The sequence below is a fragment of the Gorilla gorilla genome, chromosome 5 (assembly GCF_029281585.2).
Source record: "Gorilla gorilla gorilla isolate KB3781 chromosome 5, NHGRI_mGorGor1-v2.1_pri, whole genome shotgun sequence".
NCBI classification, from domain to species: domain Eukaryota; kingdom Metazoa; phylum Chordata; class Mammalia; order Primates; family Hominidae; genus Gorilla; species Gorilla gorilla.
In genome coordinates this window covers 81806289-81831300 of record NC_073229.2, presented here as the reverse complement: position 1 = coordinate 81831300, position 25012 = coordinate 81806289, and the positions used below count along the sequence as shown (strand labels likewise).

The 25012-nt window shown below is 37.5% G+C and overlaps 1 pseudogene; it reads right to left on the bottom strand.

The window, feature by feature from the left end:
* LOC129534463 (DNA primase large subunit-like) overlaps positions 1 to 25012 on the bottom strand; it is a 278547-nt pseudogene that overhangs the window by 4653 nt on the left and 248882 nt on the right.

The following is a 25012-nucleotide window of genomic DNA, read 5'->3' as shown; positions in this document are numbered from 1 at the left end:
TAATCCTTTGGGTACAACCCAGTAATGGGATTGCTGGGTCAAATGATATATCTGGTTCTAGATCCTTGAGGAATCGCCACACTGTCTTCCACAATGGTTGAACTAATTTACACTCCCACCAACAGTGTAAAAGCATTCCTATTTCTCCACATCCTCTCCAGCATCTGTTGTTTCCTGACTTTTTAAGGATTGTCATTCTAACTGGCATGAGATGGTATCTCATTGCAGTTTTGATTTGCATTTCTCTGATGACCAGTGATGATGAGCGTTTTTTCATGTTTGTTGGCCACATAAATGTCTTCTTTTGTGAAGTGTCTGTTCATATCCTTCGCCCACTTTTTGATGGGATTGTTTGTTTCTTTTAAATTTGTTTAAGTTCTTTGTAGATTCTGGATATTAGCCCTTTGTCAGATGGATAGATTGCAAAAATTTTCTCCCATTCTGTAGGTTGCCTGTTCACTCTGATGATAGTTTCTTTTGCTGTGCAAAAGCTCTTTAGTTTAATTAGATCTCATTTGTCAATTTTGGCTTTTGTTGCCATTGCTTTTGGTGTTTTAGTCATGAAGTCTTTGCCCATGCCTATGTCCTGATTGGTTTTGCCTAGGTTTTCTTCTAGGGTTTTTATGGTTTTAGGTCTTACGTTTAAGTCTTTAATCCAACTTGAGTTAATTTTTGTATAAGGTGTAAGGAAGGGGTCCAGTTTCAGTTTTCTGCATATGGCTAGCCAGTTTTCTCAAAACTATTTATTAAATAGAGAATCTTTTCCCCATTGATTGTTTTTGTCAGGTTTGTCAACAATCAGAAGGTTATAGATCTGTGGCATTATTTCTGGGGCCTCTGTTCTGTTCCATTGGTCTATATATCTGTTTTGGTACCAGTACAATGCTGTTGTGGTTACTGTAGCCTTGTAGTACAGTTTGAAGTTAGGTAGTGTGATGCCTCTAACGTTGTTTTTTTTTTGTTTGTTTTTTGTTTTTTTTTTGCTTAGGATTGTCTTGGCTATGTGGGCTCTTTTTTGGTTCCATATGAAATTTAAAGTAGTTTTTTTCTAATTCTGTGTAGAAAGTCAATGGTAGCTTGATGGGCATAGCATTGAATCTGTAAATTACTTTGCGCATTACGGCCATTTTCACAATATTGATTCTTCCTATCCATGAGCATGGAATGTTTTCCCATTTGTTTGTGTCCTCTCTTATTTCCTTGAGCAGTGGTTTGTAGTTCTCCTTCAAGAGGTCCTTCATATCCCTTGGAAGTTGTATTGCTAGGTATTTTATTTTCTTTGTAGCAGTTGTGAATGGAAGTTCACTCATGATGTGGGTCTCTGTCTATTAGTGGTGTATAGGAATGCTTGTAATTTTGCACAGAGATTTTGTATCCTGAGACTTTGCTGAAGTTGCTGATCAGCTTGTGAAGTTTTTGGGCTGAGATAACGGGGTTTTCTAAATGTAAAATCATGTCATCTGCAAACAGAGACAATTTGACTCCCTCTCTTCCTATTTGAATACCCTTTTGTTTCCTTCTCTTGCCTGATTGCCCTGGCTAGAACTTCCAATGTTGTGTTGAATAGGAGTGGTGAGAGACGGCATCCTTGTCTTGTGCCAGTTTTCAAAGGGAATGCTTCCAGTTTTTGCCCATTCAGTATGATATTGGCTGTGGGTTTGTCAAAAAATAGCTCTTACTATTTTGAGATATGTGCCATCAATACCTAGTTTATTGAGAGTTTTTAGCATGAAGGGATGTTGAATTTTGTTGAAGGCCTTTTCTGTATCTATTGAGATAATCATGTGGTTTTTGTCATTGGTTCTGTTTATGCACTGGATTATGTTTATTGATTTGTGTATGTTGAACCAGCCTTGCATCCCAGGGATGAAGCTGACTCGATCATGGTAGATAAGCTTTTTGATGTGCTGCTGGATTCAGTTTGCCAGTATTTTTTTGAGGATTTTTTGCATCGATGTTCACCAGGGATATTGGCCAGAAATTTTCTGTTTTTGTTGTGTCTCTGCCAGGTTTCAGAATCAGGATGATGCTGGCCTCATAAAATGAGTTAGAGAGGACTCCCTCTTTTTCTGTTGTTTAGAATCATTTCAGAAAGAATGGTACCAGCTCTGCTTTGTACCTCTGGTGGAATTTGTCTGTGAATCTGTCTGCTTCTGGGCTTTTTTTTTGGTTGATAGGCTATTACTGCCTCAATTTCAGAACTTGTTATTAGTCTATTCAGGGATTTGACTTCTTCCTGGTTTAGTCTTGGGAGGGTGTATGTGTCCAGAAATGTATCCATTTCTTCTAAACTTTCTAGTTTATTTGTGTAGAGGTGTTTAGAGTATTCTCTGATGGTAGTTTGTATTTCTGTGGGATCAGTGGTGATATCGCCTTTATCATTTTTTATTGCATCTATTTGATTCTTCTCTCTTTTCTTCTTTGTTAGTCTGGCTAGCAGTCTATTTTTTTGATCTTTTCAAAAAACCAGCTTCTGGATTCATTGATTTTTTGAAGAGTTTTTTGTGTCTCTATCTCCTTCATTTCTGCTCAGATCTTAGTTATTTCTTGCCATCTGGTAGCTTTTGAATTTGTGTGCTCTTGCTTCTCTAGTTCTTTTAATTGTGATGCTAGGGTGTCGACTTTAGATCTTTCTTGCTTTCTCTTGTGGGCATTTCGGGCTATAAATTTCTCTCTAAACACTGCTTTAGCTATGTCCCAGAGATTCTGGTACGTTGTGTCTTTGTTCTCAATGGTTTCAATAACTTATTTATTTCTGCCTTAATTTTATTATTTACCCTGTAGTAATTCAGGAGCACACTGTTCAGTTTCCATGTAGTTGTGCGGTTTTGAGTGAGTTTCTTAATCTTGAGTTCTAATTTGATTGCACTGTGGTCTGAGAGACTGTTTGTTAAGATTTCCATTCTTTTGCATATGCTGAGGAGTGTTTTACTTCTAATTATGTGGTCAATTTTAGAATAAGTGCAATGTGGTGCTGAGAAGAATGTATATTCTGTTGATTTGGGGTGGAGAGTTCTGTAGATGTCTGTTAGGTCCACTTAGTCCAGAGCTGAGTTGAAGTCCAGAATATCCTTGTTAATCTTCTGTCTCGTTGATCTAATATTGACAGTGGGGTGTTAAAGTCTCCCACTATTATTGTGCTTGAGTGTACGTCTCTTTGTACATCTCTAAGAACTCGCTTTATGAATCTGGGCACTCCTGTATTGGGTGTATATATATTTAGGAGAGTTAGCTCTTCTTTTTGCATTGATCCCTTTACCATTATGTAATGCCCTTCTCTCTTTTGATCTTTGTTGGTTTTAAGTCTGTTTTATCAGAGACTAGGATTGCAATCACTGCTTTTTTTTTTTTTTTTTTTTTTGCTTTGTGTTTGCTTGGTAAATATTCCTCCATCCCTTTATTTTGAGCCTATGTGTGTCTTTGCCTGTGAGATGGTCTCCTGAATACAGCACACTGATGGGTCTTGACTCTTCATCCAATTTGCCAGTCTGTGTCTTTTAACTGGGGCATTTAGCCTCTTTACATTTCAAGTTAATACTGTTATGTGTGAATCTGACCCTGTCCTTATGATGCTAGCTGGTTATTTTGCCCGTTAGTTGATGCAATTTCTTTATAGTGTCGATAGTCTTTAGAATTTGATATGTTTTTGCAGTTGCTGGTACCAGTTGTTACTTTCCATGTTTAGTGCCTCCATTAGGAGCTCTTGTAAGGCAGGCCTAGTGGTGACAAAATCTCTCAGCATTTGCTTGTCTGTAAAGGATTTTATTTCTCCTTTGCTTATGAAGGTTAGTTTGGCTGCATATGAAATTCTGGGTTGAAAATTCTTTTCTTTAAGAATGTTGTATATTGGCTCCCACTCTATTCTGGCTTGTAGGGTTTCTGCAGAGAGATCTGCTGTTAGTCTGATGGGTTTCCTTTTGTGGGTAACCTGACCTTTCTCTCTGGCTGCCCTTAACATTTTTTCCTTCATTTCAACCTTGGTGAATCTGACAATTATGTGTCTCGGGGTTGTTCTTCTCGAGGAGTATCTTTGTGGTGTTCTCTTCATTTCCTGAATTTGAAGGCTGGCCTGTCTTGCTAGGTTGGGGAAGTTCTCCTGGATTATATCCTGAAGTGTTTTCCAACTCTGTTCCATTCTCCCGGTCACTTTCAGGTACACCAATCAAACATAGGTTTGGTCTTTTCACATTGTCCCATATTTCTTGGAGGCTTTGTTCATTCCTTTTCATTCTTTTTTCTCTAATCTTGTCTTCTTGCTTTATTTCATTAACTTAATCTTCAATCTCTGATATCTGTTCTTCCACTTGATCAATTCGGCCATGGATACTTGTGTATGCTTTATGAAGTTCTCTTGCTGTGTTATTCAGTTCCATCAGGTCATTTATGTTCTCTAAACTGGTTATTCTAGTTAGCATTTCCTCTAACTTTTTTTCAATGGTTCTTAGCTTCCTTGCATTGGGTTAGAACATGCTCCTTTAGCTCGGAGGAAGTTGTTATTACCCACCTTCTGAAGCCTACTTCTGGCAATTTGTCAAACTCATTCTCCATCCAGTTTTATTCCCTTGCTGGTGAGGAGCTGTGATCCTTTGGAGGAGAAGAGATATTCTGGTTTTTGGAATTTTCAGCCTTTTTGCGCTGGTTTCTCCCAGTATTTGTGGATTTATCTACCTTTGGTCTTTGATGTTGGTGAACTTTGCATGGGGTTTCTGAGTAGATGTCCTTTTCATTGATGTTGAAGGTATTCCTTTCTGTTTGTTAATTTTCCTTCTGACAGTTAGACCCCGCTGCTGCAGGTCTGCTGGAGTTTGTTGGAGGTCCACTTCAGACCCTGTTTGCCTATGTATCACCAGCGGAGGCTGCAGAACAGCAAAGATTGCGCCCTGTTCCTTCCTCTGGAAGCTTCGTCCCGGAGGGGCACCCACCAGATGCCAGCCGGAGCTCTCCTGTATGAGGTGTCTGCCGGCCCCTGCTGGGAGGTGTCTCCCAGTCAGGAGACATGGTGGTCAGGGACCCACTTGAGGAGGCAGTCCCCTAACAGAGCTCGAATGCTATGCTGGGAGATCTGCTGCTCTCTTTAGAGCTGGCAGGCAGGAACGTTTAAGTCTGCTGAAGCTGCACTCACAGCTGCCCCTTCCCACATGTGCTCCATCCCAGGGAGATGGGGATTTTATCTATAAGCCCCTGACTGGGGCTGCTGCCTTTTTTTCAGAGATAATTAATCTTTTTTTATTAACCACTAAAACAGTGCCAAGGGCCTTGAAGTGAGGATTTGTGCCATGGCTCTGTGATGCTGTTTCTCCTTTTTCTTGATCTGCAGTTGTCCTTAACTCATTTTGTGAAGCTCTTTGTGATCTACTAAGTTGCTTGATAGCAAAATGAAATGAAGTTTCCTTTTTATAGAATTCTATTTTCTTCTAGGATGAGTTCTTTGTGTTCTGTTTCTTTCACTTACATTTTTAAAGGAAGTGTATATGGCTGTTTCCTTTTGTCTTGTTTAGGAAAATAAACTTAGGGTTTTTTTTGTATGTGGGGGGAAGGGGAAGAGTATAAACTAAACAGAATGGAAATCTTCACTTTAAAATTAAATTAGGAAAAGGAATAGAGAAATACAGGTATCCACATCTAAATCCTCCATTTCACTTATTTCTTCTCAAGTCAGCAGCTATTTCCTTTACTCTGTTTGGAAATATTAGGTGAGCATTTTCATGACTTTGTCTACTGTGACTCTTTTGTTTCTTTCCTTGCCTGTTTTCTTTTTTGGTTACTATTGGTGATGTTTTTCTTTGTGGTTGATGATTTAAAAAAATTGTGTTTTGTGCATTATTTTATGTATTGAGATGGGAAAATTCTGTGAAGCATTTGCATTCTACCACACTAGCTTGGTCCTAGTGTTTCAGGTCCAAAGTCCTGTAAAGGATCTGAAACAAATTTAGGAGTCTAGAGGAAGGTGGGTGGAGTGGAGGCCTTTAGAGGATACATTATAAATTTTAGATTTCATCTTAAGAGAAATAGGAAGCCATTGAAGGTTTTAAAAAGCAGGTTCCTGAAATGATCAGATTTCTCTGTTTTAAAGGTCACTCCAGCAGCTGTGTGGAGGAGAAAGAATTGGAATGGGGCATGTGTAGATGCTGGGAAACGAGTTAGGAAGCTATTGCAGTGATCCAAGTGAGATGATGGTGGCTTCTAGTCCAGCATTCTAACTGATATCCATAATGATGACCCTGAGTTATTATAAAAGGGCTTAATTGTATCACATATATCCTGTTTAAGATTGCAGGAAAATGTGTGATAGGTTTTAATAAGATTTCTCTAGAGATTTATATGGTGGGGAAAAATTATGCTCAGCCATTTGGAAAATAAGTACCCACAGTTACTCAGTGTCCACAGAGGTCTACCTCTGAAAATATTATTTTCTATTAAAATTCTGTGGTTAATCTACACATGACCTAGTGTTTTCATTTATACATGGAACATGCAGAAAGTAAAGAATATACTATTAGTATAAAATTATTTTAAACATTGACCCTAAAAATACAGAGGAAAACAGGTTTCAAGTAGGCCAGCTTTTAACATCTACTAAATAAATCTCTCTCAAACAAATGCTTGGAATCAGCACATTCTGCACACAATGACCTTCACACAAACATGGGTCTCATATTTCTGCCACTGCAAATGTAGATTTTGAAGGAATGAAAGCAATATTGTTTTACCTGTGGGATATTTGGGTTTTAATCAAGAGGTTTTGCAATGACAGCTTATAATGAGGCAGCTGGTATTACCAAAAAAGCCATATGGAACTATCATAGTGCTGCTGCAAATGGTATCAATTAACTGGTTTATTTTCAAAACTTCCATTTAAGTAAGTTTGATCACAGAGGCCTCGGGAAAATAAACATAGGATTTTATTTGGGGGACGGGTAGGATGGCAGAAACCTGACAATAAAAATAGATTCTATTTTTAAATTAAATTAGAAAAAATATAAATGAAGGAGGATATTCACATCTAAAAGTCCACAGTGAGAGATCTAGTGAATACAAACAGCCTTTTTATTTTGTTGATTTAAGTGTGGTTTAAGTTAGACTATTTTTATATGTGAGGGGATTTAGATATATGTCTTTCCAAAATCTTCATTAATCTAAAACAAGTTTTAAAAATTGGCAATAGTGGCAATACTTGAGGGAATAATCAATAGGAGAGATATTACAAAAGCAGATTTGAGAAATAAAAACCACTCCTTACTTTTTGGTGATTATGCCACAAACTCAATGTTTAAATCTAATTTTCATATCTTATTTTTATAAAAAGAGGTTGGATAATAGACCTCACTTGTGAAAATTCTGAGGCCTCTTAATTAAAAGCATCCACAAATGATTAAAGAACAATAGGAAATTAAAACTCTCAAGCGGAGCAACCAAATTAAAGAATGCAGTCTCCGAGAGAGTGACTCATATAAACCTGGTGTTGCCAAACATGGCTTATCTGGCGAGATTCCTAGTGTGATAAAACTAACAAGATTTTGTTGTTGCTATTTTATTGATGTTTACTCCTTGAGTTTTGTTTTAAAAAAAGCTTTTAAATAAGAATAATACTTTCAAAAGTTAGGTATAGAAGAATGAGGACAGGACCCACAACAGACTGGGGCTCTAGCTCCAGATCTTCCATTAATCAATTACAGCATGTAAGGCAAGTTAGAGTCCCTACCTGTTTACCATGCTATGAAGATAAACAGGAAAATGCCAATTACCTCTGCTGTCATTATCACAAATTTAGTACCAAATATCATAGAACAGTACAGTCATAGTTATGCTCACAAGCTTTAGATAAGTTAGACAGCTTGAATTTAAATCTAAGTTCTATCCCCTATAAGTAGTGTGACCCCACACAGATTGTTTAACTTCTCTAAGTTTTATTCATAGACAGGGAAATATACATATAGTATCTTGCTGTCATGTCAATCAAAAGAGCTAATGTGTTCAAAAATTTTAGTGCTGTGCCTGGTATACATTAAGGCAGGGGTTCCCAACCCAGTCCGCAGCCTGTTAGGAATTGGGCCTCACAGCAGGAGGTAAGCAGTGAGTGAGTGAGTGGAGCTTCATCTGTATTTACAGCCACTCCGCATCACTTGCATCACTGCCTGAGTTCCACCTCCTGTCAGATCAGCAGTGGCCTTAGATTCTCATGGGGGTGTGAACCCTATTGTGAACCCCGCATGCAAGGGATCTAGGTTGCGTGCTTCTCGTGATTATCTAATGTGCCCTCCCACCAGCCCCTGTTTAACCATGGAAAAATTGTCTTCCATGAAACTGGTCCCTGGTGCCAAAAAGGTTGGGGACCGCTGCATTAAGGGTTCCATAGATATTGGCTGGTATTACTATTATTATTTTAATTATTATTGGTAATATTATAAAATATCTTTTTCCTATGAGATATTTTATCAAGTAAGAAATTCTGCAATTATATAACCATAATAGAAAAACTACTTTGTAACAACCAAATAAAAAACATAAAAATAATTGTAAAACTTTAGCATGGTAGCTGATGATGATTTCAACAAATGCAACTTCCTTTTTGGGAGGGTCATGGATCTTTAATAAGTAACATGGACTATGGAAAAATACACATATGTACTTAGAGACAAAATGTTTCAAGAAGTACAAGGATCTCCAAAGTCCGTTCTTGGATGTCTTTCCCAGGTTAGAAATCCAGGCTCAGGATCAGTGGATGCAAACTAGGGGCCAGAGGACTGAATTGGACTTGGAGGTGTGTTTTGTTGGCCTGCAGAGGGCCTCACAATTTGTCAGTGTGAATGCCTCTAATAGGGCAAACATGTTTAGTGCACCATAATTCTGCTATACTCTGTGGTACTAATCTCAGGCAGCTTCGCTTTTTTGGTCTATATGCCCAATCTCTGTAGGCCTCTGAGTTTGTGACATTGGCTTTACACACTTCAAAATCTATTCTGTGCCAGACTGGGTCATCCCACTCTTACTCTAATAATCAAGCAGGCTTTTTTGTACTAAGGAAGCTGGCAAGATAAAAACCAAACACATTTCCCTGACTCGTGTATACTTAGGGGTCCACATGCAATCTAGGTTTTGCCATGCAGATAAGTATGAGACTTGGGAAGTGGATTACAGTAACATCAGGTGGCAGCCACAAGTACGAGGATCAGATTTTCTGCATGGAAGATGGCAAAAGCCTTGGTTCTTCTAGGCAGCTGTGGCAAAGATTCCAGATCTAGTCTAGAGGTTGGCAGATCAAGGCCCGTGAGTCAAACTGGGTCTACTACCTAATTTTATCAATAGAGTTCTATTGGATCAACAGTCATACCTGTTCATTTGCATATTTTCTACAGCTGCTTTTGCACTACAACAGTAGAGTTGAGTAGCTGTGACGCAGACCATATGGACCATGAAGACTACAATTTTTACACTCTGGCTCTTTACAGAAAAACTTTATTGACCCTTGGTCTCATCCCTAGATATGGAGTGGTGGGTGACAGCTGTAGTAAAGATTTTCTCATGATGTAGCTTCTCCTAGTTACAAAATATTCCTGGTTCTGCAGCATCCAAGCTTAGTTGTCTGGTCATTCAATAAATGCTGTAAGTTACTTAATACCATGCAATCCCCTTTTCTGCTGAAAATAGCTAGAGTGGTTTCCATTGCTGCAACTAAAAACCCTGAATGTGACACAGTAACAAAAGACAAATAATTAGGATATAAAGTTAAAAAAAATACTTACATTGTGTATCATTTCAAAGTATTTTTGACAGGCTACCTGGTAATGTGTCCCCTTTACTAAATCCAAAATCTAAAATGAATGAGGAAAGAGACACATAAAAATTAGAAATTAAGTTTTCTTCTAAACCACTGTAGCTCACAGTTGTTGGCCTTTTCATAATCTTCATTCCAGACAGGAAATGCAATAAATCACATAGCATGTTGTACTTCTGCAGCCTGGACACTGTGATAATTCTGACATTATACAGTAGTGGTTTAGGTCAGCATTAAACCACAGATGACAAGAGATAGTGATCTTTCTGACCTACCAACTGTATATTTTAGTAACTTTACCTCAACAGCAAGATGAAAATGGATCCTGGTATGATGACTTTGACAGTTATTGTCAGAACATCATATTGCAACATCTCTCTGAAAACTGTAGACAGAAATCTAGTAATCTAATGGTTGGTGCATGAAGCAATCAAGTATACTATTTAGATATTTATTTTCCACATTAATGGTTTATACAGATACAGCATAAAATACTGCTGTGTGCCCATCAGGAAAATTTAATGTAAACCCTTTTGGAAAAGTATCTGTGAAGAGGGAATGCTTTTACCTTCAGTCAGATTCGTCCTTTTTGAAATGAAGTTATTTCTAGCAAAGCTCAGCAGAATATGAGAGTGAATAGCCTATTCTGAACACCTATTAGGAACATCATCCTATCTTTTGTAAATACAATTTGCTTTCCAATTCTACTTCATGTAATCTCTTCAGAGTGGTGCAAACTCCCATCCTTATCAGCAGACTGCAATGCCAGTTGAAATTTGTAAAGTTTCATTGCCTCCCCCAAGCCCTCAAATAAATAAAACACATATTTGGCCTATTTATCAAATGCAGTAAAATGCTGGAATTAAGAGATAACCTCAAATGAATGGAAACATAATTCTGGAGAAATGTTAATTTCTATTCCTTTTTTATGTTTTAAAAGGCTGATCTTCCTGTCACAAAAAGAAATGAACATGGGGTCTCAAATTTGTGCTATCCTCATTATTGAATATAGCTTAATGTAATTTGACAGATACACACAAAAAAATTACAGTTACAGAACAGGCATTATACAATACTGACAAGAATGTGCTTCAAAAATTGCTTTTCTGATTGTCTTATAGATTACATTTCTGAATTTCGTGTCACCTTTTATTAAATCATATATGAAAGACCTGTATAAATGCCAGCCAACCACAGAGGCCAGGTTTCTGCCAGTCTGCCTATCTGGCCTGTCTACTTTTCTTGAATTATTAGAGCAAAATATGAAAAATCAACTTAAAATGAGACTTTTTTCATTTTTAAATTTATTCTGCAAGTTTTCCAAGTAACGCTAACACTGAGTTCATGTTGTCTGATGCTCTTCACACAGATTTTCAAATTGTGATGAGATAAACTTGCAAATAATTACTGACAAACATCTATAATAATATATTAATATCTGAATTAGAATTTTGGAGAAGTGAAGACTTCAAACATAAATTTAAGCTTTAGATGATCCCATAAATTACCTGAAGAAGAAATGGATTCACAGAAATAAAAAAGCTCAACCATATAAAAAGTAAATACGTAACATGATATACATACATACATACAATCTAGTATGTATATGTTTGGGAAACATGCTATGAAGAAATAATAAATCATATTAATAAAAAATTTAGTTGGGTAATCCACACGTGTAAAAATCTTACTAAAGAAAACTGACATAAAAGCCACAGAATGTGAGAAAAACAGATGTATTGCAAATTTTAGGTTCAATTTTTAGGGTCCATAAAAAAATTAAATTTAAATTAATCACACTACAATCTTCCCCTGACCTGACCCCACTCGCAGAGAGGGCTCTTCCTTAACAAAAATAATTTACTTTTATTTTTGTTTTATTTTGTTAGGATGAATTTTTATTTAAAATCTGCTTGCAAATCTATAAACAAGTCATTCAACTATGATCAGGATAGCTTAAAGAACTTTAATCATGTCCCAGTATATTTGAGATAGATGAAGGTTTCTATAAATAAGTAAAGGTGTGATGAGAATAAAAGGCAATAGAGGTTTTTGAGGTAAACAAGTATTATTGGTAGATACTTTTATCTTCACTTCAGAAATGAGGAAATATGTTAAAATTGGAGTATCTGTCTCCTGAGGGTGAGGGCCATTAACCGCAGAAAGAATTTTAAAAATCACATACAAATTAATAATCTTTCTTTTAAAGGAAGATAACTTACATGCTTTTAAAATTAAGGTAGAAAACATAAAACATTACTCCAAAAAATCCAACTAATGAATATATAGTTTCATTTCAGATTATGATCTATAATACAGAGATATAGGAAAAGAAAAGATGGCCCAAGGAATGAAGTTTGACTTTTTCTCTGAGTAAAATGGGGAGCTAATACAATATTCTATGTGCAGGACTAAAGTGAACTGACATTTACAGAGGGTTCATTTTTGCCTGCTGTTCTGGGAACAGATTGGAAAGGACAGAGGTAGAAACAGGGAGCTCATTACAGGAATTCAGGGAATAGATGGTAGATCCATGGACGAGGGTGGCAATATCAGTGGCGATGGTAAGTGGTCAGATTTGGAGACAGGAGCATTTCCCACTTAATGGCTATAAAATATTTCTAAAATCAGATATTCTGCATGAAAATACTCAAGAGGAACCTGTCCTCCAATGTCTTAAAATAATGCATGATCTACCACTCAACCCCTTCCCCTGCCAACTGATTTCCTAAATAACTAGTTCTAAAACTCGGGAAAATGCCAATATGAAAAACAAACCTATCATATAAAATAAATGTAAAATACCCAAAATATCACGTAGTAGCCACTAAACAATATGATTAACAAACAGATATTTTCTGTGTAGAAACAGGAGTATGATACCTCATGTCTCTTAGAGTTAGGACTTCTTAGATGCACACTTTGCTGACGTCAAAATCTTCCCAAGTGATTCTGATGTTCTAGAATTTGTATATGGACTGCAACCTGACACTTCTTCTGCACTTTGTTTTGTTAAATTTTTCCAATATGAACATCACCACTAAGCACTGTATTAAGATATTCTGCAGGTAACTCTATTTTGATGTTGATACTAATACAACTTGCTGAGGGGGTTGGATGACTCCAAGGCAGGAAATACAAACTAAAAATCAGGTGAAGGAAATGAAGCATTAAGGTATGACCAAGACACTACAATTCAGCTTATGATATAGGATCAAAATTACAAAGGTGGCGAACACCAAAATCCAAGAACAGATGCCTAAGGTACACTGCGTGAAACAGAATTTAGGGTCAAATTTCCACAAGATACTTATACACCATGGAGTACTATGCAGCCACAAAAAAAGAACAAAATCATGTCCTTTATGGCAACACAGATGCAGCTGAAGGCCATTATCCTAAGCAAATTAATGCAGAAAAAAAATCAAATACCTCATGTTCTCACTTAAAGTGGGAGCTAAACATTGGTTACACACGGTCACAAAAAAGACAACAATAAACACTGGGGATTCTAAAACTGGGGGGAAGGAGACAAGACTTGAAAAACTACCTATCAGGTACTATGTTCACTACTTGGGCAATGGGATCATTAGAAGCCCAAGCCTCAGCATCATGCAATATACCCATATAATAAACCTGCACATGTGCCCCCCTGAATCTAAAATAAAAATTTTAAAAAACGTATTAAGAAAAAACTGAAATACTCCACAAAGTAATGAAGATGTTGTTAGGCAAGAGTACTTTTTGCCTGTGTTTGTTTCTGCAGCATAGCTTCTGAAAGCCCAGACCTCCATCCTCACAAGCTGGTCTTGGCTCCTAAAAAGATAGCTTCCCAAGATGGCAGGCCAGGACTGCCCAGAGTGAGGGTCAGAAATAGAATAGGTCAGGAAAACACATACTACATAGAGGTGGAAACCCATCAAGAGGAAGAAATATAATGAAGAGACAAAAAACAAGAATAGGAAGAAAAATGTGGAAAGCCAGAGAAATGGGATAAGTAAATGGAGTCCATGGCTTGCTATTTATGTGGCTTGTAAGCATCAAAGTCTAACCCATAGCTCACAAAAGATGTTTCAATGAGCACTGACACTAACTCTCCAGTTTTCATGTTCCATTCTGAAAGAACCAGAGCACCTTATGAGGTCCTCTTGCATATTGTAATAATACCAAAGAACAGTTTTCCAAAGGTCAGAGGAAACCAAATCAAGGGTCCATTCTGATGCTGGGGCCAGAAGTTTCCTAAATCTGTTTTAGAAAAATATCAAACATTTTGAACAATCATATCAAAGACATTTAAAAACACAATTTTTATTTGAAGAAAAAACTCATATAAAGATCTAAGAATATTATACAAATGGCAGTATGACTTAGTTTTTAATGCCAGTATTTCCAGATAAAGTACAAAATGTCAAGTGTAACAATCCACTTACTGTTCTAATCTAGTTCATCAGTAATCAAAAGGCTAAGAAAAAGTGAGTAGTGGACGGGCACGTTGGCTCACGCCTGTAATCCCAGCACTTTGGGAGTCCAAGGCAGGTGGATCATGAGGTCAGGAGTTCAAGACCAGCCTGGCCAACATGGGGAAACCCCATGTCTACTAAAAATGCAAAAATTAGCTGGGTGTGGTGGTGCGTGTCTATAATCCCAGCCACTCAGGAGGCTGAGGCAGGAGAATCGCTTGAACCCGGGATGTGGAGATTACAGTGAGCCAAGATTGCAACCCTACACTCCAGCCTGGGTGACAGAGCAAGACTCCATCTCAGAAAAAAACAAAAGAAAGAAAGAAAAAGTGAGTAGTAGTGACATCAAACTACAATATTTTGGTAATTCGTATTTTTAAACTCTATATATTTTTAAACTTTTTTTTTTTTTTTTTTTTTTGCAGACAGAGTCTCACTCTGTCACCCAGGCTGGAGGGCAGTGGCACAATCTCAGCTCACTACAACCTCCACCTCCCGGGTTCAAGTGATTCTCCTGCCTCAGCTCTCAAGTAGCCAGGATTACAGATGTGCACCATAACACCCAGCTAATTTTTGAATTTTTAATAGAGATGGGGTTTTGCCATGTTGGCCAGACTGTTCTTAAACTCCTGGCCTCAAGCAACCCACCAGCCTTGGTCTCCAAAAGTGCTAGGATTAGAGGTGTGAGCCACCATGCCTGGCCTCTCTTTATTTTAACTATTCTCTATCAGTTGAATAAAGTCCACCAGTAAGAATATTACAGTTTTAGAAATAGACTGGATATGGTGGCTCACACCTGTAATCCCAGCACTTTGGGAGGCCAGGGCAGGTGGATTGCTTAAGTCCAGGAGTTAAAGACCAGCCTAGGGAACACGGAGAAACCCTGTCTCTAATAAAAATACAAAAAATTAGCCAGGCATGGTAGCACATGCCTGTAGTCCCAGCTACTTGGGGGACTGAGGTGGGAGGTTCTCTTGAGTCGGGGAGGTCAAGGCTGCAGTGAGTCCTGACCATGCCACTGCACTCCAGCCTGGGTGACAGAATGAGACCCTGTCCTAAAAAAAAAAAAAAAAAAAAAAAGCAATGCAGTTTTTATCTTCACAAAAAGTTCATATTTGTATTTGCTAAGTTTGCTAGAAGCATTAATTATACTTCATCTACTATTTCATCCTCAAGATGAATTACTGATTTTTTTTTTTCTGTAAGAGAATTCTAGTAAAGCACCTCACCAAAGACATCTTTGCGGTTGAGGAGCAAAAAGCAAATAAGGTGATATTTTTTTGATTTAATCAGTGATGGAACATAGATGATACAGAACACTGGTGGGAAATGCTATAGGTATGTCTATTTATAACACATACATATACAAAAATAGAACTCTCTTCTTTGTATACACACACAACATTTTATAACTTTGAGCCACACTTCCTCCCTCTTGCTAATACTCTTAATATTTCCAGCCAGCTGCAAATTCCTCTCTCTCTTTTGCTTCAATGCCTGCCAGGGAGGTTCAGATGATTACCTGGCAGCAGAATGCAGCCACCTGCCCATCTTTGGCTTTGGTGAGCAGAGCACTGTACAGCTAGGTATGCTGTACTCACCAATTAGATATGTGGCTAATCTAATTCAAGGTCATGTTTTGTCTTATTTAAAAGTGATAACAAGCTTGCTTCTTCCTAAAAAACTCAATCTTTCAAAACTAGACTGGGCTGATATTTTTCCACTCCATTTCTAACCTTCCCATATTTCAAAGGTGAAAGAAAAATGTGGTGGAGATGCCAAGTCTTGCACATTTTTGAACATATGACTTTGCTCCCATTTCTCACACACTCAGCACAGCTTAGCCTGCTGCTGCCTTGCTGTGACCTTCACTGACTGGCAGATCAGGGCCAAGTTTCCCTCTCTTGAAGATGTACTTTCATTTCTTTAAAACATTATATGTCAAGAATTTTTCTGACTCTTTATTATCTATAAACAAAGTTATCTGAGTCAATTCTACCTCCAAATGTCATTAAAATCTACCCTTTTCTCTCCATTTTTGAAGCCTTCATCATTCTCTTTTTTATTGGAAAGCTTCTTGATTTATACTTTCTTCACTCAAGATAGCTGCCACATTGCCACAAGAGTACCTTTTCTAAAAGCCAAATCTAATCCTGGTGTGGCTGGGGCACAAACTTTTCATCATGATTCAAAGGCTCCTACCCTGTCCTACCTGGCCACTGGATCCTCATACTCTGGTCCAGCTTCTCCTGCAACGTGCTCTTTGGAACTTTAGCTCACAAAATCCTAGTGATGATCGGGGGTTTTCTTGTCTAATAACTTGTTTAACTGGCTTTAATCCACAATTACCTAAGTTTCTTTGTAGCAGAACTTAATAGGGTAACGTTCCTGAAACTAATTTGTCCCCAGAATCCATTTTTCATAGATCTCTCGGGACTAGGGTTTCTCAAAACACACCAAACAACCTTATTTAAATTAGTAGAGTCACCTCCACAAGTCTCATTCTTCTCTCTTATCCTGCCATAGTTTTATTTCACTACACTTACTTGTTTATCTGCGATATATGGTTTGGCTCTATCCTCACCCAAATCTCATCTTGAACTGTAGCTCCCATAGTTCCCACGTGTCATGGGAGGGACCTGGTGGGAGATAATTGAATCATGTGGGCAGTTTCCCCCATACTGTTCACGTGGTAGTGAGTAAGTCTCACGAGATCTGATGATGGTTTTGTAGGGGAAACCCCTTTCACTTGGATCTCATTGTCTCTCTTGTCTGCTGCTATGTAAGACATGCCTCTCACCTTCCACCATGATTGTGAGGCCTCCTATGCCACATGGAACTGTGAGTCCATTAAACCTTTTTTTCTTTATAAAGTACCAAGTCTTGGGCATGTCTTTATCAGCAGCATGAAAACAGATTAATACAGTCTGTCTCCCCACTGGAGTATCAGCTCCATGAAGGTAGAAGTCTCACTAGTTTTAGTCATCATTATATTCCCAATGTCTTGAACAGTAAATGGAATATAATCATCACGCAATTATTATTTGTTGATGTTGAATGAATGCTGCTCCTTTTGCCTAATCTGCCTTACATCAGGCACAGGGGAAACTCCTACTCAACTTTCAAACCCAATTAAAATGTCACTTCTTATATGAAGCATTCTCTTCTGCTCCCTCTTCAACAGAAGATCTTTCCCCTCTGGCACTTTGAATATATTTTTATAAAAGCATTTAGCATACTTTATAATAGTTAATTATTAAAGCACTTATCATACTCTATTGTAGTTAGGTACCAATAAAAGGATTGTTGAGAAGCAATTTAAACTGCTACTCAAAATACTGATTTTCTTAGTGCACATTAATACCAACATTTTGGATTAAAGGATTTAAGCTCTTAGGGAACATTAACAACTAAGTAAACTTAGAAAGCAAGGAGGGAAGGAAAGAGAAGGAAGAAGAGAGGAAAGATAATGAGGGGGAAGGGAGGACAAATGAGAAGACACATGTAAAGCCTGCTTAGAGATACGGAGAAACGTATTGTCAAACCTCAGTTCCATGGTTCAGTTACTAATTATTACTGTGATTTGAGTATTCTATTTTTTGGCCTAATATAAAAGCAAGCCACTTCAGAATCACTATGCTCTATGATCTTTATGAAAATAATGAAAGATATTTATACTGATTATATAATTACTTTAGAAGATTATGCTTATTAAAAGATGTATCATGTACTGATTTAATAATTACTTTAGATCGTTTATTAAAAGATGTATCATATCTCCTGGATATGCTATTGAAAACAGAAGCTAATGTTAAAATCTGTCACTTAAGAATTAGGAAGTAAAAATAATCATATAAATTCAGAGATAGAAACTTTAACAAGAAATACATTGCAAATTGATGGTAAACACCACCAAGAAGAATGAAATGACTTAAAGCTACCCAGGCTAAAAATCTAAACTACTTGCTTTATGAAATAAATTTACTTAACTTTCTGGGTACCTTAAGCTTACTTCTTCAAAAGAAGCCGGGATGCCTCTGGGAGTATACTCTATAAAACTGATCAAGAAATAGAACTAAGTTAGAACAGTTTTATGACTATAGGTAGTTAGGTTTGACTTTACAAAAATATCCTAAGTGATAGTATCATATGTGACTGAATAAAATTCTTCCATAGGTATCAGTAATTTTTCATGTAATGAATACATAATAAATATAGAAAGATGTGTAACTATATAAACAGTATTAAATTTTAAGAAAGGATGTTTTCCATTTGAATGCAATTTTAATGAATATGTTTTAATTAATAGGCTTAGCTAACAATGACATATGTTACTTGACTTTCAAAGTGATTTTTCTTTGAACCACCTTGAACATTAAATCTTCAAGCAACCATTTATCTTCAGCCTATAAGAAAGGAAGGATATACACAGAAATCAAGTATTAAAGCCAAAAGTACAACCATGGCCTGGTGACACCAATTCTAATGCTCAACTTCCCATCTTTTCCTTAATGCAGTTCTGAGTTTTACCAAGAACGTTACACATCTTCAACTACAACACTAAGAAAAGCAAAGCTAAGTGCAGCAATCAAACTACTGTTCTCAAAAATCAGAAGAGATACTCCTGAAGATGAAATAGATACAAAAGCTGCCCTTAAAAGCAGTTACTTTCCATAAAGTAATAGACAGACTGAATACTATCATCCACTGGTAAGTCCCCCTTACCTAAGAAAATCATAGGAGTTTTTAGGTAGCTCAGATTTTTAGGAACATTAAGTAAAGAGTCATTGAAATTTATCTTTGTCATAAAATCTTCTTGACAAAGAGTTACTTTTAAGTCTTTTAAACTGTCCCTTTTGAAAGATTTCTTCATTAAAAGGCATTTGCCAGTTTTAGATTTAATATAGTCACTAACTTCTTGAGAATTTTTGACTGTGAAAAACAGAGGTTAACCAACCTCTCAAGAAGCAATAAGAGCATACATTTTTTCATATTTCATGGTTTTAATTCACTCTTAAGTTTCTTAGAAGCACCAATTAGATTTGTTTTAAAAATCATTAATAGTTGAGTGAAAATTCTAAAACACATTTCCTTCCTCTATTAAAAAAACTAAAATGAGAAATAAAAAGAGAGTTTTAAAAACATTAGTGCAGAAATACATTTGTAAATAATGTATCATTTCAATCAAAATCTTGAAAAATGAATAACCTTATGTATACTTACTTATGGGCCAACATGTAAAAGTACTGGTTGTAATAGGTCTAACACAACTGTACAGCAAAGCAAACATTAAAATACACTGTAGAAACAGAACCTAATCACTCGAATACTCAACATTCTCAAGTGCTCGATACTTAAAGCAGTGCTCTCAACAGAAATATGACATATCTGTAATTTTAGATTTTCTATAACCACAATTAAAACAGTAAAAATAAGCAATTACTTTCAGTAATATATTTTATTCAAAGAAATATATCTAAAATATTGTCATTTCAAAATGTAATCAATATAAAAATATTACTGAGATATTTTGTAATGCGTTTTTTCGATACTATTATAACTCCATGAAACTTGGTGTACATTTTACTACAGCCAGTGGTATACTGGAGCTAACACAAACTGGCTGTAATCCCAACTACTTGGGAGGCTTAGGCAGGAAAATTGCTTGAACCCAGGAGGCAGAGGTTTCAGTGAGCCGAGATCGTGCCACTGCACTCCAGCCTGGGCGAGAGAGTGAGACTCCATCTCAAAAAAGAAAGAAAGAAAAAAAAAACTGTCAACCAAGATTCATAAGGAAAAAGTAAGACATTCCCAGATAAACAAATGCTGAGGGAGTCTGTTGTTAGTAGACCTGCCCAACAAGAAATGCTAGAGTAAATCCTTCAGGCAGAAAGAAAAGATCACTACAAAGTAACTCAAAGCCATTCAAAAAGAATGAACACGAGCTAAGGTAACTATATAGGTATTAAAAATCCAGTATTATTGTGTTTTTGATTTGTAACTCTTCTTTTTTCTCAAATGATTTAAAAGACAGATGCATAAAACAGTAATTATAAGTTAATGGGCACACAATGTATGAAGATGTAATTTGTGACAACAATATAAGGGGGAGGGACAGAGCTATACAGAAGTGGAGTTTTTGTATATAATAGATGCTAAGTTGATATTAAAAATTGTTATACATATAAAAGGTTACAGTCCCCAGGATAACCACTAAGCAAATAATGAGAAAAAAATACATCAAAAAAAAGTGATGGGAATAAAAATGGTACTATGGTACTGTGGTCTGAATGTGTCCCCTCCAAAGTTCAGGTGCTGCAAATCTGCTAGTATTAAGAGGTGGAACCTTTAAGACATGATGAGGCCATCAGGGCTCATTCCTCATTAATAGAACTAAGGCCCTTATAAAGAAAAAAAGCAGCAGCAGCTTCAGGTGGTGTTTGGCTAGCTTGTTCTCTTGTCCTTCTGCAATGTGAAGACTGAACAAGAAAGTCTTCATCAGATCAGAGATAGGCTCCTCAACCTTGGACTTCTCAGCCTCTATAACTGTGAGAAATAAATTTCTTTCATTTATAAATTAGCTGATCTGTGATATCCTGTTATAGCAGCACAAAACTGACTAAGTACACTACCAAAAAATAATTTAATGCAAAAGAAGGTACTAATGGAGAAACTGAGGGACAAAAAAGACATGACATCATTGAAAGCAATGAGCAAAATGCCTGGCATGGCAGCTCCTGCCTGTAATGCTGTTGCTTTAAAGTTTGTTTCATCTGATATAAGAACAGCTACCCCTGCCTGCTTTCAGTGTCCATTTGCATGAAATGCCTTTTTCCACAGCTTTACTTTAAGTTTATGTGAGTCCTTATGAGTTAGGTTAGTCTCCTGAAGGCAGCAGATTGTTGGTTGATGAGTTCTTATGCATTCTGCAGTTCTGTACCTTTTCAGTGGAGCATTTAGGCTATTTACATTCAATGTTAGTATTGAAATGTGAGGTACCTTTGCATTCATCATGCTCTTGGTTGCCTGCATACTTTGGTTTTTTGTTTTTGTTTTTTAACTTGTATTTTTATTTTACAGGTCCTGTGAGATTTATGCTTTAAAGATATTCTGTTTTGATGTGTTTCCTGGATTTGTTTGAAGATTTAGAGCTCCTTTTAGCAGTTCTTCTAGTGGTGGCTTAGTAATGGCGAATTCTCTCAGCATTTGTTTGTCTGAAAATGACTGTTATCTTTCCTTCATATGTGGTGCTTAGTTTCACTGGATACAAAATTCTTGGCTGATGTTCGTTTTGTTTGAGGAGGCTGTAGATAGGGCCCTAATCCCTTCTAGCTTGTAGGGTTTCTGCTGAGAAATCTATTGTTAATCTGTTAGGTTTTCCTTTATAGGTTATCTGGTGCTTCTGTCTCACAGCTCTTAAGATTCGTTCCTTCATCTTAACTTTGGATAACCTGATGACAATGTGCCTAGGCGAAGATCTTTTTGTAATGAATTTCTTGGGTGTTCTTTGTCTTTTTTTTGAGATAGAGTCTCACTCTGTCACCCAAGTTGGAGTGCAGTGGCATGATCTTGGCTCACTGCAACCTCAGCCTCCCAGGTTCAAGCAATTCTCCTGCCTCAGCCTCCCAAGTAGCTGGGACTACAGGTGTGTGCCACCACGCCCAGCTAATTTTTTGCATTTTTAGTAGAGACGGGGTTTCACTGTGTTAGCCAGAATGGTCTCCATCTCCTGACCTCATGATCCGCATGCCTCAGGCTCCCAAAGTGCTGGGATTACAGGTGTGAGCCACCGCACCTGGCCCTGTGCTTCTTATATTTGCATGTCTAGGTCTCTAGCAAGGCTGGGGAAGTTTTCCTCAATTATTCCCCCAAATACGTTTTCCAAGCTTTTAGAATTGTCTTCTTCCTCAGGAATACCGATTATTCTTAGGTTTGGTAGTTTAACATAATCCCAAACTTCTTAGAGGCTTTGTTCATATTTTCTTATTCTTTTTTCTTTGTCTTTGTTGGATTGGGTTAATTCGAACACCTTGTCTTCAAGCTCTGAATTTCTTTATTCTACTTGTTCAATTCTATTGCTGAGACTTTCCAGAGCATTTTGCATTTCTAAAAGTGTATCCAAAGTTTCCTGAATTTTGTATTGTTTTTTCTTTTAGCTATCTATTTCATTGAATCTTTCTCTCTTCACTTCCTGTGTCACTTTTTGAATTTCCTTGCATTGGGCTTTGCCTTTCCCTGGTTCTCCCTGATTAGCTTAATAACTAACCTACTGAATTCCTTTTCAGTTATATCAGGGATTTCTTCTTGGTTTGGATCGATTGCTGGTGAACTAGTATGATTTTTAGGGGGTGTTGATGAGCCTTGTTTGGTCATATTACCAGGGGTGGTTTTCTGGTTCCATCACATTTGGGTAGGCTCTGTCAGAGGGAAGGTCTAGGGCTGAATGCTGTTGTTCAGATTCTTGCGCACAGGGTGTTCCCTTGATGTAGTACTCTCCCCTTTTCCCGTGGTTGTGGCTTTCTGTGAGCCGAACTGCAATGATTGTTGTCTCTCTTCTGGGTTTAACCATCCAGTGAGTCTACCTGGCACCATGCTAGTAATGGGGGTTTCTGCTCAGTCCTGTGATATGAACCATCTATGGGTCTCTCAACCACGGATACCAGCACCTGTTCCGTTGGAGGCGGCAGAAGGTGCAATGAACTCCATGAAGGTTCTTAGTTTTGGTGATTTAATGCTCTATTTTTGTGCTGGTTGGCCTCCTGCCAAGAGGTGGCACTTTCCAGAGAGCATCAGCAGTAGCAGTGCAGAGGGATCAGCAGTGAGTGGGGCCCTAGAATTCCCAAGATTATATGTCCTTTGTCTTCTGCTACCTGGGTGGGTAGGGAAGGACTGTCAGGTGGGGGCGGGGCTAGGCGTGTCTGAGCTTAGACTCTCCTTGGGTGGGTCTTGCTGCCGCTGCTGTGGGGGATGGGGTGAGATTCCCAGGTCACTGGAGCTGTGCACCTAGGAGGATTATGGCTGCCTCTGCTGAGTCATGCAGGTTGTCAAGGAAGTCGGGGAAAGCCAGCAGTCACAGGCCTCACCCACCTCCCATGCAAACTGAAGGGCTGGTCTCACTCCCACCATGCCCCCCACAACAGCCCCAGATCTGTTTCCAGGTGGAAGGCGGTCTTGAAAACTTGCCCGAGGCTTTCACCTCCCAGAGTATTTGGGGTGTCTCCCGGGTCCTGCAGAAGCAGTCCGCTTCCTTCAGAGAGTCTGAGGGTCCTCTCAGGATTGCTGGTTTGTTCTTGCAGTCGATCTGGAGCTAAAATTCACAATTTAAGCCTCCACATGCTGCTCTGTCAGGAGCTGCAATCTAGTCCTGCCTCCCATCTGCCATGATCCCTCTTTATACACAATCTACAGATTCAATGCAATCTGTATCAAAGTTCTAATGGCTGTTTTTGCAGAAATAAAAAAGTTGATCCTCAAATTCATATGGAATTGCAAGGAGCTCCAGATAGCCAAAATAATATTGAAAAAGAACAAAATTGGAAGATTCCATGCTTCCTGATTTCAAAACTCAATACAAGGTACAGAAATCAAAACAGTGTGGTACTGGCTGGCATAAGGACAGACATATAGACCAATACAGTAGAAATTGAGATTCCAGAAATTATCCCATACATCTATGTCCAATTGAGTTTTGACAAAGGTGCAACACCATCAATGGGGAAATTGTCTCTTCAAGAAATAGTGTTAGAAAACTGGATATTCACAAGCAAAAGAATGAAGATAAACCCCTACATCATACCATCTACAAAAATTAACTCAAAAGGGATCAATGACCTAAATATAAAAGCTAGAGCTATAATACTTTTATACAAAGCCATAGATGTCAATATTCACAACCTTGAATTTGACTATAGATAATTATGACACTAAAAGCACAAGTAAAAAAAGAAAACAAACTTCATCAAAATTAAAATCTTTTGTCCACCAATAGATATTAAGAAGTTGTTGACAAGAAAACCTACAGAATAGGAGAACATATTTGCAAATCATATATCTATCTGATAAGAGTCTTGTATCCAAAATATATTAAGAACTCTTAAACTCAACAAAAAGATGACCCAATTCAAAAATAGACAAAGGAATTGGATAGACATTTCTTCAAAGAAGATGTACAAATGGCCAAAAAGCATATAAAAAGATGGTCAACATCATTATTCATTAGAAAAATGCAAATCAAAACCACAATGAGATATCACTGCATACTTAAAAGGATGGTGTTATGAAGTGAATTGTGTCCCTCAAATAAAGATATGTTGAAGTCCTAACTCCCACTACCTAAAAATGTGATCTTATTTGGAAATAGGGTATTTACAGAGGTACTCAAAATGAGGTCATTAAGGTAAGCCCTAATCCAATATTACTGGTGTCCTCCTAAAAAGAGGAAACTAGACAAAGAATGCACAGAGCAAAGATGGTGAGAAGACATACAGGGAGGAAGCCATGTGAAAATAAAGATAGAGTTTGGAGTGATGCATCTACAAGTCAAAGATTGCCAACAAACCACCAGAATCTGGGAAAAATGTGGGAACAGATTCTCCCTCACAGCTCTCAGAAGGAACTAACCTGCCAACACCTTAACTGCTGGCTTCCAAAACCATGAGATAAATTTTTAAAGTCACCCAGTTGGTGGAAACAACCCAGTGTCCATCAAAGGACGAATGGATAAACAAAATGTGGTACAGACATACAATGGAGTATCATTCAGCCATTCAAAAGAACA